At 40.1% G+C, this 19,183-nt stretch overlaps 1 protein-coding gene and 1 long non-coding RNA gene across 3 annotated transcripts in view; one reads left to right on the forward strand and one right to left on the reverse strand.

The window, feature by feature from the left end:
• The window catches only part of FBXL7 (F-box and leucine rich repeat protein 7), a 409,417-nt gene that overhangs the window by 204,992 nt on the left and 185,242 nt on the right, over positions 1-19,183 (reverse strand). The window lies entirely within an intron of this gene.
• On the forward strand, positions 4,138-6,445 carry LOC125120105 (uncharacterized). 2 transcript variants are annotated; one of them, XR_007133247.1, is made up of 4 exons: positions 4,138-4,301; positions 4,813-4,943; positions 5,936-6,015; positions 6,107-6,445. It is a non-coding gene; the product is annotated as an uncharacterized LOC125120105 (long non-coding RNA). The 2 variants fall into 2 exon arrangements; XR_007133246.1 differs by lacking the exon at positions 4,138-4,301 and having other exon boundaries at positions 4,547-4,943.

Genomic DNA, 19,183 nt, shown 5'->3' on the forward strand with positions numbered 1-19,183 from the left:
TGCCGCTTCAGATTCCCAAGTGTTTGGAGAATCACAGACAGCCTTCCTATCTCTCATGCAGCTCCTGGCTTCAATCAGGTAATTGCAAAAATCTGCTCAACCTTCTTTTGTCTTGGAGTCTTTGTACAGCAATAGAGCCAAATGACAACATCCCAACACAGAGTAGGTGTCAGCAACAAGCATGTGATGTGTTCATCCTAAGTAGGCTCAGTTTAAAAACATTAAATCTTTATTCTTTTGATTATTCAAACACTATATGGTTTCTTTACTGGAACTGAGAGATGCGTATAATGAGATATTTGCACAGAGAAACAGTTATCCAGGTAGTCTAGAGAAACAATCATGATATTGCTTTTTTAAATGCAGAAAAATATTAACAAATGAAACATCTGTCCCAATGCTAAATGTATACTTTAAAGTGAAATTCACTATGGAGTTGAACATGTAGTAAAGGATATTGAAAATGTGTGTGCACTTTGCATATAGTGGTCTTCTCTGGATCTGAGAATATGGAAAATATTTGAATAGAATTATTAGCTGCTTTCACTTTCAGGAATGAACCCTGGAAGATCTGTAATCAGTAATTCAACATGCCTACAGAATATGCAAACCATTACTATAAAGTGCTTTTTTTCTAATGCTCATCAATTTTGTAGGGTTATGGATGGTAACTAGACTTAACCTGGTGATCATTTTGCAATGTACAGAAATATTGAACCATGCATGCACCCAAAACTCACCTAGTGTTGTAAGTCAATTATACTTCAGTTTTTTAAAATATGTTCACATGGAGTTCCTGTCATGGCTCAGTGGCTAACGAACCCAACTAGCATCCATGAGGACATGGGTTCGATCCCTGACCTCACTCAGCAGGTTAAGGATCCAGCATTGCCCTGAGCTGTGGTGCAGGTTGCAGATGTGGCTCGGATTCTGCGTTGCTGTGGTGTAGGCTGGAGACTACAGCTCCGCTTGGATGGACTCCTAGCCTGGGAATCTCCATACGCCACAGATGCAGCCCTAAAAGACAAAAAAAAAAAAAAAAAAAATTCACAGATTGTAATGGTAATTTGAGAGAAAAGTTAAGATCTAGACCCTCTGTATCAAGGCCCAAGAAAGAAAGGGATATGCAGATAAATGAGCCAACAGAGACACAGGACTGAGAGTGAAACCAGCTAAAAAGTGAGTGGTGGCACAGGAATCATGGAATGATGCTTCTCAAAACCTTCAGATATATTTACAGAACAAATTTCATCAGTAACTATTAACTTAAAATGTACAGAATGCTGTACTACAATAGACATTCATGGTTCTGAGAGGGAGTTCAAATGCCAAGGGGAATCCTGATCATCTAGCATCTTATTTTCACAATGAAAATAATGTTTCTAACTTGCGACATTGTTTGAAAACTTTGGGAAAATGTCTCATGAAAACAAATCCTACTGTCTAAACCACATGCAAATTGCAACCTGATCTACAAATGCTCTAAAACCAATAATCCTCCCCCTTTCCTTTCTTCTTCCTTTTCTTTTTTGTAGGAACACAGCCTCACTTTTTCAGATGTTGCACATGTAGTAATATTGGGAAGGAAGACACACCTTCAAAGATTTGTAGAACTGGAGTTCCCATGGTGGCTCAGTGGTTATCGAACCCGACTAGCATCCATGAGGACAGGGGTTCAATTACTGACGTCGCTCAGTGGGTTAAGGATCCAGCATTGCCATGAGCTGTGGTATAGGTTGCAGACGCAGCTCCGATCTGGCGTTGCTGTGGCTGTGGCACTAGCCAGTGGCTACCTCTCCTATTTGACCCCTAGCCTTGGAACCTCCACAGGCCTTGGGTGCAGCCCTAAAAAGACAAAAAAAAAATGTGTAGAACTTAGAATACTGCTATTAATTTAACAAATATCACAGGGGCACTACTTTCTGTGGACCACTGTTATGTAGCAGATAGTGAAGATCCAAAGGTCACAAAGCAGTTAAGGAAGGGACCAGGTTGGGAGTCTGAGAGAAGGATGGGCTGGAGTAGAAAGGCAGGAGATGACAGGATAAACTAGCACTAGTGCAGGTGAGAGAGAGAGAGAGCAAAGAAGTGACTCAAGGTCAGAAAGAGTAAGTGTGTGTGGATGAGGGTCCTAGGACAAGGAAAGAAAGAATAGAACCAAGTGAAGAATAAAAGATGGGGTAGAATAATGGGGGATGAGAAAAGCATTTTCATGAGTTCACTGTTCCATGTAGGTGTTCTTCATGCTGAAGGCTTTTATTTAATACACCCAGCTAGTCCTCCAGTGCTGTGCCCTCAACACAGTGGGTATTCCCAAGTATATCATCAGCTCAGACCTCTCCTCTGAGATCCACATTCACACACTGAGTTCTCTTCCCTGACCTGACGCCTCTGAGTTCACCTGGCAGAGATCCCAAACTTAAATCTGTCCACTACAGAATCCCTATTTCCCCACCCAGATCTGTCTCCTTGCACTGGAACTTCCCACCTCAGTCAACAGCACCACTGTCCCCCATTACTTCAATCAGGAGTCCAGAACCCCTCCTTTTCTACTTCCCCCTCAACCCTCCTCTAATTTTTTCCTCAACAGCAAATTCTTTAATTTGACCTCAAATCTTTCCACATCTCATGCTCTTCACCACCATTCCTTTGCCATGAACTATTAATTATTAAATGTCTACTCCATTCTGGTGCACCAGCATCCATCCTCCACTTGTGAGCAAGGGTGAATGTCTTAAAATGTTATTGTATCATGCACATCAGTTTACCATTGGCTTCTGTTCAAAATTCTTCAGTATCTGCTTCTTTCTTTATCCATACCGAGAAGAGCTCTCTTGGTGTCTGAATTCCACACTGCCTCAGGGCCTTCTCATCCTTAAAGTTCAGCTTAAAGATTCTGTTCTCATAGTTTACCCTTTCTCGGATACCTATTCTTTGTTATTCTCTATCACGATGTCCCGTTTTTCCTTTCAAAAATTCACGCTTTATTTATTACTTTTTTTTTTACTGTTTCCCCATTAGATTATGAGTTCAATTTGGGTAAGACCTATATCTATTTTATTCACTGTTGACTCCCCAGTACCTGATAAACTGCCTGGAACAGAGAGGCACTCAAAGATTTATAAAATGCATAAAGAAACAAAAAGAATCAAACAATGTCAAAGTCTTTGGGCGGTAATGCATGTTATATATCATTTTCTGACTCTGAATATTTAGAACAATTATTTATGTTACTATTTGCACAATTAAAATATAACTGTTCTGTGAAAATTTACCATTGTGGTCCCTAATTAGTACTGCTCTTTAATCTTTTGCCAATCTGCCTCCTAAACCAGACTGTAAGCTCTTCAATGGCAGGGACCACTACCTTAAGTCCATTCATTCACTCAACAAATGAGAGGCAGGCACCTCAGGGCTATAGACAGAGAGCTGTATAACACAGACATGGTTCTTACCCTTTTGTGAACTTGGCTTGCCCTCACAGTCATTAATTTAATCTACTTAGCAATTGTACTTGCCAAACACTCTTGAGGACAAAAGAAACATAACAATTAACAAACAGGAATTCCTGCCCTCCTGAGTTCACGTTCTTGTGTACAGGGGCTTAAATGTGTATGTTACAGTTTTCAGCCTCTAAATTTGGCATCGCCAACATATATCTAAGAATTTGATGTCAAAACTTGTTAGGTTGGAAGAAGTTAGATAATTATGTGTTTATGAAATTCAGTGCAATTCTCCTTCAAACATAGAGAATGGCGAGAATGCAAAAACAGAGAATGGGATAGCCCTATAGCCTGATTATCATGATTTTCTTAATCCACTTAAACCAGTTCAAAATTGGCCAAGTAATTTTTTTGACCTAATCCACCCTACCAATCTGAATGAACTGTCTATGCCTAGAAATCTGCTTCATGCCTAAGATAAATACTGGGATTCAAAAGATGGAAAAAAGAGTGCCTGGGGTTGAGAAACTAGGTAAGAAAAAGAGAGGGACTCAACCCAAGCCTGCCCTTCAAAAGCTCTGGTAACGGACACCACATTTCAGACATGTGATTTCATTCACAAAGTATTTTAAGTGGTTTAATATGCTGCACTGTCAGATGACAAAGAGCATTCTGGATTTAAAAAATAAATAAAAACATGCAGCCTAGTCTCCAGCAGAATTGAACTCCAACTAAGGGATGAAACAGAAGAAATGCTGTATGTCTTGACTTGGACACAACTGATGAGAGATGGAAAACTGTCTGAGGATTTCAATCTAATTCCTGGATTTGATATCACCACATGGAATTCTTCATCATGTAATCTGCTCTTTTCTGTAAATGTCTTTCAGAATCCCTATGACGTGAAGGTTCTACCTAAATAATCTCAGAAGAAAACTTTTTTTACCTCAAAGAATTGCCTTTCATTCAAAGGTCAAAATGAATATGTTATAGTTTTATAGTTTCTGTAACTAACACACCAACAAAGGAAGGAAGGAAGGGGGAAAAGAAGAAGGAAAGAAGGAGGGGAGGAAGGGAGGAGGGGAGGGAGGGAGGGAGGAAGGGAGATAGAGTTCCATTGCTGTTATGAGCTTGGAGTCTTTGAATGTCAAAGTTAGAGAAACCATCATGCTCCTCCTTCATTTTATAAATAAGAGAACTGAAATCCTGAGAGACTGAAGAATTTCCCTAAGTCAAGTTCATGAGCAGCACAGGCAAGATTTAGATGAACTTTCTTCCAGAAAGAGCTGTTGTCTTTCTCCAGCTTGCTCCTCTGTGCTAGCCCTTCTTAAAGCACTCCCAACACATTCTGCCAATCTCCCTGAACCAGCAGGAACAGCAGAAGGAACAGGAATCCAGGCTACTAAAGGACAGAGAACACAAAAGAGTCAAGTTTCACTGTGATGCCAGCCTACTGTCCAGGGCTGATGCTCAGAAATCAAGACCTGCCACTGCCTAAAGGTAACTTGTTTATCTATGCTGCACAATATAAGCTGGTCATAGCCTTGTGTGCTGGGGGAAAATATATTTGTATTTGTTATTGTATGTCTTCAGTTTATTACCGGTATATACACTTTTTGAGCTATAGTAAGGTCACTGCTACTTAGGAGATTGAATTGGATAGTAAATTACATAATATAAAAATATTATTTATTAAAAATAAAATTCCATATATTAGATTCCAGATATGTGATATCATATGGTATTTGTCTTTCTCTTTCTGACTTACTTCACTCAGTATGAGAGTCTCTAGTTCCATCCATGCTGCTACAAATGGCATTCTTTTGTTCTTTTTTTATGGCTGAGTAGTATCCTATTGTGTATATATGCCGTACCTTCCTAATCCAATCATTTATCAATGGACATTTGGGTTGTTTCCATGTCTTGGCTATTGTGAATAGTGCTGCAATGAACATGCAGGTACATGTATCTTTTTTAAGGAAAGTTTTGTCTGGATATATGAGATCCTGCTGTGTAGCACTGGGAACTATGTCTAGTCACTTATGATGGAGCATGATAATGTGAGAAAAAAAGAATGTATACATGTATGTGTAACTGGGTCATCATGCTGTATAGTAGAAAAAAATTGTATTGGGGAAATAACAATAAAAAATTTAATAAAGTAAAATAAAATAAATTACAATAAGCTACTTTTGAATCAAATGGGTCTTATCCTTCAAAATAAGCACTTACTTTTATGATCTAGCTTCTAGTCTCAGCACCCTATCAAAATTTTTCTAACCTTATGAAGTCCGCAAGATAAATCATCTGCTGAAGAAGCATTATTACTGCTATCAAACTTAGAATTTATTTTAGGAAGACTGTGCCTAAAATTGAGAATTTAACACACGTGGCTGTGAAAAGTGAAATTACCTATCAGTCTATAAACCATAACTATTCATTTAGACAATTCAATGCTTTGTTAAATTAACTTAGCTTATTTTCATTCCTAGCAATTTCATGTGTATAGAAAAAGTGAAGAAACAACTATCAATATGTTGGCTCTATGAGCAGAAAAAGAACCTCACAAAAGGTAAATGATGCAAATTTTGTCAATATCATTTGATGCTTCAAATGCAAAGTTCATTCCAAAAATAATTTTGTTTTTTTCATCCAATTCATAGAATCAAAGTACACTTTTGGAAATTCATCCTGACAAAGGTGAAACATCTGACACTGGGAACAACCACTGAATATTTCAACTGGAAAAGTCAACACTGGTATGGGAGGGGTGGGGGGGTGGAATGGGTGTAGAAAATTAAGAGGTAGAAACTTCCTATTATAAAATAAGTAAGTCTTGGAGATGTAATTTCAGCATAGGGAATACGGTCAATAATATTGTAATAACTTTGTATGGTGGCAGATGGTTACCAGACTTACTGTGGTGATCATAATGTACATAAATGTCAAACCATTATGAAGTACTCCTGAAACAAATATAATATTGTATGTCAATTGCATGTCAACACAAATTTTTAATAAAAAATAGTCTATGAAAAAAAATATCGTAGGGAGTTCCCATCGTGGCGCAGTGGTTAACGAATCCGACTAGGAACCATGAGGTTGCGGGTTCGGTCCCTGGCCTCACTCAGTGGGTTAATGATCCGGCGTTGCCGTGAGCTGTGGTGTGGGTGGAGACGCGGCTCGGATCCCACATTGCTATGGCTCTGGTGTAGGCCAGCGGCTGCAGCTCCGATTCGACCCCTAGCCTGGGAACCTCCATATGCTGCGGGAGTAGCCCAAGAAATAGCAAAAAAAAAAAAAAAAAAATTATTGTAAATAAAATGTGAAAACGGTCAGGCTGAAATAGTTACATATTTAAATACCAAACATTAGAATTAAGAATAGATTCTATACAGCAGAATTGGCCCCAAACTCAGTAGGTACCCAAGCAACTGTCAAGAGTATTTTCACAATTATAAGTATTTTGACCTTCAGAGAAGAGTCAAATGGAAATGTCAATAATTTCCAATTTGTTAACCATAAAATGCAACCTTGAAGATGACTGCAGGCAATTTTATGTAAAATTCAAGAAGAAAAAGAAGAAGACCCTATTGAAAAAATATATAAAATAATATATATTGTAAAATACCAGTGACTTAGTATTAGAGCAAGTATACGTAGAGAGAAGCAGAAAGGAGACCCCTGGAGACTCAGAGAGAGCCAGATGCAGAGTGGCTACCTGATGTCCAGCTCTCAAGACCAGACACCCTCTGCATTTTGTTTTGGGGAGGCTCCCTCATGTTTTCCATGAACTCATTTTATCTAAGCTCATCTGGGTGGACCTGGTCTTTGCAAACCAAAACCTCATTTTATTTCTCAAGTGCACCTGCCTCCATGCTCCATAGCACAGTCCTCCATTGTCTAATGCAGCACTTCCACATGCTGTGATTCTTCATCCAATTAACTATCTTCCTCCCAAGCCAAGAGCTTTTAAGGCCAAAACCATATTCCAGTCACTGTCAGAATAATGTCTGATAGAAAAGTTCAGTAAATGCACATCAAATGAATAAATATTATAAAGGCCAAGAGTACCTTAATTGGCATTGTCCATTTCACAAGGAGTGTCTTACAACCCATAGAATTCTAATTGTCTTCCTTATGCAGTAGTTTTTGCATTTTTCTCTTGTATTACATTACATCATTTAGCACATTCCAACACTGGATTCCGCCCCCCACATCTATCTCCTCAATTAAACTGAGAGTTTCTCTCAGCTTATTTAATTCAAGTTACTGCATGCAAACAGTAAATACTTGAAAAATATTTTTACATTAATGAATTAATTAGTACACAAATGAAAGAACTGAGACACAGCAATGAAGATGAGGTGCAGCCAAAAGGAAACCATTACAAGAAAGTGAGGAAACCTAACGAATTGATGATGAACAGCTAGCAAATTCTGAGACTGAACTATAATATATATGCTCTTTGCCTAGGCTACTGTTTTTGGAGCAATGAACGAATATTTGGAGTATCGTTTAGCATGGATTTTCCTGCTTCTCTCTGATGACTATTGACTCAGAGCCACAGAGAACAGCAGCTCTCTGAAGAGATAAGCAACTCTTCTCTAAGAATCTAGAAATCAGTAGAGACTAGTTGAACCAAAAAGATATTATGAATAAAAATAATACTTCTCACAGAAAACAAATTTATGGTTACCAAAGGGACAGTGTGGAAGGGATACACTGGGAGTATGGGATTAACACTGTACACTGCCAAATATAAAACAGATAAACAAAAAATTACTGTATAGCACAGGGAACCATATTCAATATCTTGTAATAAACTATAATGGAAAACATTTTAAAGAATATATACATATACATATATATAACTGAATCTCTTTGCTGTGCACCTGAAACTAACAAAATATTGCAAATCAATTATACTTCAATAAAAAAAGTTATTTGGAAATAATTTTTCTCTAATTTTATCTTCAACCTTACCCTGAGGAATGTTCACAGACATCATCTGCATCCAATTACACTCTTCCTAAATCTAGATCTATACAGACCATATACAAACTTATTAAAATATTTGGCTGATTCATACTAAAAATGCTTTCTATGAGATAATAATTTAGGTAAAATACTTTATTACCATACTTATGCAAGAAATCATCAAAAATCTGTCCCTCACTTTATATGCAGTGTTACCAGAGAAGTGAGTAAATATACTGGATGAAATTTTGCAAACTAAATGCAGATCAGTAATAATGACACCATTAGTGAAAAAAAAAAAAAAGTCCATTTGGACCACAAATACAAGTAAAAAAAAAAAAAACTCAATGGAAACTATGAACTGAGTAGAAATGATTCACATATCAACCCCATTTTCTTTTTCGAAATGTGTTATTTGAAACAGCCAACTTAATAAAAACTGTAAATTCCGCTCAACATGCAATTCGGTGATCCTAAGACACACCTTGTTAATACTCAGATTGGTGTGACTCCATTTGCCAAAGGAAGGACTAAATACAAAACCATAGTTTGCAAGACAAACATACATCCAATTCGTTATACAAGCAACCACTGGCAGACTCCACTTACTATCATTCTTAAAGACATGCAATTCGAATTATCTTAGTCTCCAAAATCAGAAAATTGGTTCCATGAAGAAGCCTGCAATTACTTGGAAATGGCTGGGGATTAACAATGTATGTATTATTGAGTGTGTCTGCCGCAAAGAGCGCTTTTAGCTTCAGCCCATCTATATTTTATCCATATTCTATCTTGAAAGGACGATTTTTAAACATGCCATTTTGATCAAACGCATGGCCTCTTGAAATCCTGAGAGGCTTGGTGAGCTCATATTTGCAGTTCAGTTCCACTCCAAGAAGAGCTTTTGCCACTTTTAATGAAAAGAAAACAGTCACCATGGGATTGAATGACCCAATTTTCCTCATCACTTTGATAATTAAAATAGTGGAAAAATAAAAAACATCAAAACTGTCCTTAATTTTATAAAAGACTGTTTTAAGAGGAGCTTTAATTTTCTCTAAAAGCATGAGACGATCAGTTAAACAAGGATAATCTGTCAACAGAGCTTACTTGCCCCTGTTAAAATAGAGGAACACATGGTATCAGTGCATTGTGAAGATATTACACGTAGCTACACAAGCTTATTACATCAGTTTTATGTAGTTGTAACTTATCATTTACCCAGCAAATTCAGTAAAACCTCAGTTAAGTGGATGCTTCTGGTTGAGTCCTTCCAAGTGGGTATTTCCTGTGGAGTGGTAATTAATATAGATTCTAAGGCACAATCTCATACTTCCTAAGTCAGACTCTGGAGGTCGGGTTAAAGAAACCTGTAATTTAAGCTTGTTTTTCAAGAGACTTTTAGAGAATCATGCTGGACCAGTTACAGACTCTGATTTCAGAACCCCTGACCTATTCTAGCCACATCCCCTTCCTCCCTCTGTTGTGGGTTAAGTTGTCTCTTTCAAAAAGATGTGTTGAAGTCCTAACTTCCAGTACCTCAAAATGTGAACTGTATTTGGCAACAGGATTTTTGCAGAAGCAATGAGTTTAGTAAAGATGAGGTCATTTACTGGAGCAGAAAGAGTCCTTAATCTAATATGACTAGTGTCCTTTAGCAAGAGGAAAGAGACACACAGGGACAATGTCACGGGTGACAGAAGCAGAGAATGGGGTGATTGCAGTTACACGCCAAAGAACACCAGCAACTGATGGCCACTACCAGAAGCCAGTAAGTGACAAGGAATCATTCTGTGCAGTCTCAGAGGGGTAATAGCCCTGCTGACATCTTAATTATGTACCTCTAGTCTCCAGCATTGGGACACAATAAGTTTCCTTAGTTTTAATCCACCTAGTTTGCAATACTTTGTTTCTACAGCCCCAGGAAACTAATATACCTCACAATTATACAATAGGAAAAAAATTCAGGGAGTAAATGGTAGAAGTTGACCTTCAACCTGGGTTGTCTACCTTCTGTGAGAGCATCCTTCCCAAATCTTACACAGACCTGGTTGTTTATTTTCTCCCACGTGGACTACTATGGTTACCTTCCCATCCAGTGGTGATCAAGCTGTGCTTTGAGGGCTCCTACCTCAGATCTAGGTTGGAAGTGCTTAATGGAAAAAACAAACAAACAAAAAAAAAAAAAAACAAAAAAAAACATGTTCCTGAGTTCCTCTTTGACCTAGTACCTCCAAGCCTCCTTCAGGGAGGCTGCAAGAATCTGCACAGTTAAAGAATACACATAATTTGAAATGCACAAGGGACATTCTTCAGAATCACATGCTGGGCCACAAAGCAAGTCTCAGTAAATTTAAGAAAACTGAAATCATATCAAGCATCAAGAAAGTCACAGTTTTCTGATTAACTTAGAGTTAATTCAGCATTATTTAGAAATTCTTTGATTTTTAACTTTTGTTGTGGAAAATGGTTGTACATTTTCAGTCCAAATTCTTTTTTAAGAAACTGAACTCAACAAGGTGAATTGTGAGTATAGCAAATATATTTGAGCTTTATGGATCTTAGAGAGAGAAGAGAGAGTGAAAAAGAGAATCCCTTTTTTTCTTTTTTTTTTTTTAAATTAAAGTACAAGGAGTTCCCGTTGTGGCTCAGTGGTTAATGAATCTGACTAGGAACCAAGAGGTTGCGGGTTCTATCCCTGGCATCATTCAGTGGGTTAAGGATCTTGCATTGCCGTGAGCTGTGGTGTAGGTCACAGACACGGCTCAGATCCCAAGTTGTTGTGGCTCTGGCGTAGGCTGGCGGCTACAGCTCTGATTGGACCCCTAACCTGGGAACCTCCATATGCTATGGGAGTGGCCCTAGAAAAGGCAAAAAGACAAAAAAAAAATTAAAGTACAGTTGATTTACAATGTTGTGCCAATTTCTGCTGTACAGCAAAGTGACCCAGTCATACATACATACATATATATATATTCCCTTTCTTATATTATCTCCATCATGGTCTATCCCAAGGAGAATCTCTCTCTCTCTTTTTTTTAAGGCCGCATCTGAGCATATTGGGTCGAATCAGAGCTGCAGCTGAGGCCTACACCATAGGCATAGCAACACTGGATGCAAGCTCCATCTGCAAACTACACCACAGCTTGTGGCAACAAGGGATCCCTAACCCACTGAGCAAGACCAGGGATTGCACCCGCAGCCTCACCGACACTATGTTGGTTCTTAATCTGCTGAGCACCAAAAGAAACTCTGAGAACCTTTTTTGAATTAGAGACAACTTAATACTGTCCATTAGAATTTTTATCATCACTATTTCAAATAAAATCAGGGATAAAATAGTCTTCTATATTTACAAGAAAATACAGCATACCATCTTTATTTTGCTCCTTTCACTGCTGACTAGCACAGATAAAAAGAGATTTTCGTGAGAATTACCATTCTAGCTCTGAAGCTCTTAACCTTTCTAAGCATCTTGACTCCTTGGATAAACTAATAAAATTTCAACATTCTCCCCAAAATGCACATACGCATATGCAAAATTTGTATGTAACTTGGAAATCAAAGTTCAAAATATGATTTAGATATATTTAGGATATGGCTCCTGGTTTGGAATGTAAACTGACTACCACGTTCTAGGAGTTGTCATGCACTCATAAAAATCTTTGATAATCATTTTAAAAATAACCATCAGGGAGTTCCTGGCCTAGCTCCATGGTTAAAGAACCCAAATAGCATCCAAGAGGATGCAGGTTCGATCCCAGGCCTTGCTCAGTAGGTTAAAGATCCGGCATTGCTGTGAGCTGTGGTGTAGGTCGCAGACACAGCTCGGATCCTGCATTGCTGTAGCTCTGCTGTAGGCCAGTGGTTACAGCTCTGATTGGACCCCTAGCCTGGGAACCTCCATATGCCATGGGTGTGGCCCTAAAAAGACAAAAACAAAACAAACAGAAACAATTAAAAAAACCATAAGTTATTTCCAAGAGTTTATAGAGGATCTGTTTTTTAGTGATTTTTACTAAAAGACTCCCTTTCTGTTGCCTTTTGCTTGGCGTCTCCTTATACTTCTTGTGTCTCAACTTCTGGAAGACACATTAAAAATCAGGAAGAAATATTTTGCTTTCGCACTGTAACTTTCCATGTTATTATAAGGGTTCTGAGTCATCACCAAATTTCCCTCTAAAATATAAGTGAGGAGGTAGGTCTCAAGAGAATAATGTTATTTTTCCCTAATAACAAGTTTAAAGTAATTGGTTAATCTTAGAAGATAGTATTTCTTTAATAATTCTTTGCTCTAGGATGCTGGTTAGTTTTGCTAAACTCCAAAACAGCATTGGCTTTAATGTAGAAAGTTGATTTGTTTGCCCACTTTTAAACACACTATGGGGAAAAGAAAAAGAATTTGACAATTTAGCTTTTCAGGCAAGTTTTTAAGACATACATGAGACAGGCAAATGAGTTCCTTTGATTGCTTAATTAAGCTTTGTGTGTACTGATGGTTTGCCAGCTCTTAAGAAAAATGTCCTTGTCACTTCCAGCATTCTGTCTCCACTTCTCCCACTCCCAATTTATATCTCCTTACCTCAAACCTACAGTGTAGAAATAGACTGTTAGAAGATTCCTCTGCCCATTCAACTTCTTATTATCTCTAGATATGCTACATATTATTGTCATATTAATCTCACAGCACTTTTTCAATCTTATCATTTATTGGCTCAAAAACTTATACTTGCTCTCCAATTGCCTTCAAAATCAAATATAACTCCTTGGCCAGACATTTAAGACCCTTTAAAATGTGTCACCAAAATGTATTATCCTCTTACTTTTCCTAGATGAGTTTCTCTCTTCCACTCACACTCTATTCTTGAATTTAAATTATTCTTTTAGACTTTCTACACCTTGCCATTTGATCGTCCCTTGTTGCTGGCATGATTTCTCTGTCAATCTTCCACAAACCAGAAAGGATCTATTCCTGATGGCCCAATAGAAATACTCACTCTTCTAGAAATCACTCAGGTCCCAAAGAAGTCTGGATTTCACACTTCTATGGACCTTGCTAACATGGTGCCTGCAGCTCACAGATCTTCCCATAATCTGCCTGATGTTGAATTACGAGCACGTCCTTTATTTTATTCTATTTCGCTTTTTTAGGGTCGCACCCGTGGCATATGGAAATTCCCAGGTTAGGGGTTGAATCAGAACTGCAGCTGCCGGTCTATACCACAGCCACAGTGTCTGTGATCTACACCACAGCTCATGGAAATGCCAGACCCTTAACCCACTGAGCGAGGTCAGGGATCAAACCCACATCCTCATAGATACTAGTCAGGTTCACTACAACTGAGCCACAATAGGAACTCCCAGTGATAGTTTCTTTAATGCCCTGCTTTTTTGTAAAAGCCTAGTCATTCACTCTCTGACTCAACACATATTTCTTGACCACCTGTTACACACTAGACAATTAGGATATAAAATTTAAGCAAAGCTTTACATGTAAGGGCAGAACTACTACAATAAAGGCACACAGGTGCCATGGGTAAGGGGAAGGTGGGGCATTGAGCCAGGAAAGATGTGAGAAAAGTTTTCTGAAGATGGGACCACCTACCTGAAACTGGAATTCATCTCATGAATAACTGGGAGAGGATGAGATTCCAGGAAGAAGGAATGGTTTTCACAGGTTCTCAAAACCCACCTTAGGATTAATGTGGCTCTCACACTGATAGAAATCACCATGAAGGAGTTCCCATTGTGGAACAGCAGAAATGAACCTGACTAGGAACCATGAGATTGCAGGTTTGATCCCTGGCCTCGCTCAGTGCGTTAAGGATCCAGTGATGCTGCGAGCTGTGGTGTAGATTGCAGATACGGCTCGGATCTGGCGTTGCTGTGGCTGGGGTATAGGCCGGCAGCTACAGCTCCGATTAGACCCCTAGCCTAGGAACCTCCATATGCCACCGGGTGCAGCCCCCAAAAAACAAAAATGCAAAAAAAAAAAAAAGCATGAAGCCATTTTGAAAAGGATAAGTCTGCTCTCGTTATAAAGCCATGTTAAAAAGGTAGAGTGAGCATTCATTTAAGAGAAGGCTGCCTTTAAAGCAGTATCCTAATGAAGCTGGAGGCAGCTGTATGGGATGACTATAATATCAAATTCAGTTTTTACTATGCATGGCACACACAGGATTAAGTCTTAATCAGTGATTTAGCTGGAGGTTTAATTTACAGGACAAGGAGTAATTGAAAACAAAACCAGATCACATCACAGTTTTATTTATTTTAAATTCTAGAATGTGTTTGCAAACCCTTCTAACTTAATCCCTTTCCTCCCTTTCAAGCTCAATGTATCACACAATGGAGAGAAAATTGACATTCAGAAAGACAACTACAACTTTAAAGCATGACAACAATCGTTTCATGTTTAAAAAATATTAAATTATGTATTCCGGGGCAATTAAATGTACTAGTGCTTTGGGGAATGATGAAAGAACCTGAAATTACAGTTAACCGCACCATGCCATATGTATTCTAATAAAGCAGCGTTTTACTCCCAGACAGTAAGTGTTTGGGCCCAAATATACCCAGGAGGACAAGGATACACAATAGAGACACAAAGCACAAGTGGTAGCAAAAAGACCCAAACAAAACCTCGTGTTTGGCCTGAGGACTCAGTAGGAGTCCCTCTTTTGCAAAGAAACTAATCTGTCAAAGGTTTCTGCCCAGCGCTTGCATCCAGATTAAACAAAGAATGGAAGCAGCCCAGGTAGGTATTTTGCAGGACAGCGAGAGGAACTGCAGCTGGAGCTCGGATGCTCCAACCCTGGGCCAGTCATTAGAACCATGGCTTCTTTGGAACAGAAGTTGGGAGCCTGATTTCCGGATTCAGACAGGTTGGGCTGATCCCAACTCCAGCTTTTATGGGTTGTGTAATAATCTCTCTGGATATGATTTCCCCATCTGTAAAGTGGAGAGAAGAAAGCCTACTTCAGAGTGTTTGCTGGGCGATACAGAGATCAACCACATGAAGTCCTTTGCTTGGAGACTGACACAGAGTGAGAAATCGATAGACCACAGCTGTTGGGATCTAAGAAATCACACCAGTGCTTGAGCCAGATGTGCCAATATTTTAACTAAATATTCATATTCAGTCAATGGAGCCTCTTCAGACTAAACTTAGGAGGGCCTTTTGTTCTCAACAGGACCATCATTTGGAAGTGATTCGGCCTCTGGCCAAAGACCTTCGCAGCAGTGTAGGGCTGTATTGCAGACTTGAGGCAAAAGGAGTAGAGACAGGCTACAAAGAGCACTGCAGCTCAGAGACTTGTAGATTTAAACACGCTCCCCTCCTGAGGCCCTGAATGCTCCCACTGACTTCTATTTCCTCCCAGCCTGGGTGTCCAGGGAGGGTCGATAATGGGGAGTTGTTCTTTGCAAGGACTTCTATTCATGCTTTAGGACTCTGCGCCCCTCTCTGCACAAGAGACACAGACAGAGGAGGACAGATTGAAGTCATTTGTAAAGTTCAAGGTCACCTTTGCTTTTTCTTTTCTTTGAATCTGAAAGTTAAAAGCTATTAATTATATCACAAGTCTAAAAAAGAATTCTCCTAATCCTAGTCTTTATTAAGTTGAGTTACACGCGAAGGCGGCAATTTCGGTTTTTGTTTATTTTTGAACAGGTCTGTTGCCTATGCTTAAATTCTCTTGTTAAATCTCTCTGTTTTATAGCTAATCACAGTTTTATAGCAGGCATGAAGCTCTCTACAAGGCCCTTGCTGAGCTGTTCCTGTAAATCAAAACCTTACTCGGCTGTTCTTGTAGCTGGCAGTGGAACAGGGTTAGTTTTACCTTTTATGGTTGCAAAGTCCATCCAGAATTTTTTTTTTTTTTTTTTAGTTCTCCTTAGCTTTTTGTTTTTTCTCCACTCAACGCCCTCCCCCTCCTGCTGCCTTAAAAATGTATATTCCAGGCTTAGCTAAAACATGTCTGCATAGATTATTTCATTCCTTACCACGGTACATTAATAGAGGTGTCAAAATGACAGAGGATGCTTGGCTTCCATCCCTGTGTCCCAGACCCATTCCTCAAGGGTAAGCTGCAGCTATTTGGGAAAAGATGATATGATCTTTTGGGCTCCTGGAAGCTGACCCCCAAAGTCTATTTGAAGTCTTAAAACACTTTCCAGTGAAATATATAGTGGACAGGGCACTTAAACATATCCTGTCTTGTCAGGCTACTCACACATCAGCATTGTCATTGCCTTCATGCCTGTGTCCAGGTGGGGACAGAGGGACCCCAGTCATTTAACCCCAGATGGGCTTCACTAGGAGACTCCAAGCATTAGAGCGTTGTCTGTGTGCACACCAGTGTCCAAAATTATCCCACTATTTTGCTAGTTATGGTGAGGTTAAGATGAAAGAAAGGTGTAAATATTTATGAAAAGTAAAAAGAAAGATGCATATAGGCAAGGGGGATCCAGTTCTAAAGAGCAAGTTAAAAGAAAGCCAGGGCATAAGGGACAATGGATCCCACCCAAAGGTCCCCAAAGAAAAGGCCCTTCCCAGGCACCAGGGAGAACCTGTACCTGTGGGAATAAGAGAAGGCGTCAATGACCAGATGGCTTTGGGCTATCTGCAAATCCCATACCTGGTGGCATCCACTGTTATCCATTCCAGGTGGCTCTGCTCACAGGAGTCAAGGATTTGTGTTCTGTTCCCAGGAGTTGACCAAAGTAAGACCCCATGAGAAGGGAGTCTCAGCTCTGATACTGCAATTTCTTCTTCTTTCAGGGACCCAGGAAGCTCTGCCCAAGTTAGATGCTGGATGAGATTGTGGCCTCATAACCATGAGGGAGACCTCGTCACTGCCCTGGTCCTGATGGAGCTCCATGAGCCTTTTATGAGCTCTGGCCTCCAACTAGTTCATAGGATCAAGCAGAAGGGGATATACAGACTCAGGAAGGAAGGGTGGTAGGTGACAGAATGGAAGGAAACGCCGGTGGAAGCAGCGGATCCCAGACTGGAGCTGGGCACTCACATAGCAGTTCTCTGCTTTCCCTTTCTCATTCTTCACTTCTTAACCTGCTTCCAGCCTCCCTCACTCTTCCTGTTGACAGGAAAGGTGATGCTGGCACCACCAGCTCAGCAACTCCAGTAGAAGGAAATAACTTCTTCAGCCCAGTGTGTGTACAGCAAGCACTAGAAGAGCTCTGGCCACCACAGACCAAGGCTGGACCCCCAGAACATCTTTCTTTGTACCAGATGGGGCCTCGTGGTCACAACTGGATCAGGTTTCAAATCCATGGCTAGGGGTAAAAGGATCTGTCTTCAGAAGAAAAAGGATTGGAGAGCTAATTGGCTGCCCCTGTTAATGTCAAGGCCAGAAGGAGACCAGGCTCGTCGGTACCTGGATTTTAACCCAAGAGAGGTCCTGGGAGGCAAGGAAATAGATTAAGTAAATGTCTCTTTTGTCGTTCTTTCTTTTTCCTCTCTCTCTCTTTTCTCTTTCTTTGCTTCTTTTCTTATGGCCTGCACCTACAGCATATGGAAGTTCCCAGGCTAGGATTTAAATTGGAACTGCAGGAGTTCCCGTCGTGGCGCAGTGGTTAACGAATCCGACTGGGAACCATGAGGTTGCGGGTTCGGTCCCTGCCCTTGCTCAGTGGGTTAACGATCCGGCGTTGCCGTGAGCTGTGGTGTAGGTTGCAGACACGGCTCGGATCCCATGTTGCTGTGGCTCTGGCGTAGGCCGGTGGCTACAGCTCTGATTCGACCCCTAGCCTGGGAACCTCCATATGCCGCGGGTGCGGCCCAAGAAATAGCAACAACAACAACAACAACAACAACAAAAAGACAAAAAAATAAATAAATAAATGAAAAATAAATTGGAACTGCAGCTGTAGGCCTACACCATAGCCACAGTAATGCCAGATCTGAGCTGTATCTGTGATCTACACCACAGCTCATGGCAACACTCAGTCCTTAACCCACAGAGCAAGGCCAGGGATGGAACCCACATCCTCATGGATACTAGCTGGGTTCATTTCCACTGGGCCACAACAGGAACTCCCAAGTGGATGGCTCTTAAAAACCAGCAGAAGGGGATAAAGGGTGGAATGAGGTCCTTTGTAAGTGTTAGTATTGAAGTGGAGAGAGGCCCATTCCTTCCAGCCTTGCCATGTACATCTTGTTCAAAATAAGAAGTAATGCTTCCTCTTACTGGGTACCAGTCACTGTTCCAAGTGCTTTAAATGTATTCATTCAGTTCCTTCTCACCTCTACAGAGGAGGCACTCTTACTATCCCCACTTTACAGATGAGGAAACAGATGTAGACTGAGAGTCTGCAGGCTCTCCCACTTGTGAAAGAGAAGAAAACTTAGATTCCAATTCAGGCAGCCTAATCCAAGGGCCCATGCTCTCACACTCTCCGGCACTGGCCCTCGCTCCACATGGTCAGCACCTACTATGCCCACAGCCATGTAGACATGCCCAGAACACAGGCCTCCATTATCTCACATTAGCCTTATGTGATCACAGCTGTTTGTCAGAAACCTAGACCGCCCATCTTTCATTATTATTTTTTTTTATTTCCCCAATACATTATTTTTTTCCTACTGTACAGTACGGTGACCCAGTTACCCATGAATGTACACATTCTCTTTTCTCACATTATCATGCTCCATTATAAGTGACCTGACATAGTTCCCAGTGCTACACAGCAGGATCTCATTGCTAATCTATTCCAAAGGCAATAGTCTGCATCTATTA

Source organism: Phacochoerus africanus, chromosome 1 (assembly GCF_016906955.1).
Source record: "Phacochoerus africanus isolate WHEZ1 chromosome 1, ROS_Pafr_v1, whole genome shotgun sequence".
In the NCBI taxonomy this organism is placed as follows: Eukaryota; Metazoa; Chordata; class Mammalia; order Artiodactyla; family Suidae; genus Phacochoerus; species Phacochoerus africanus.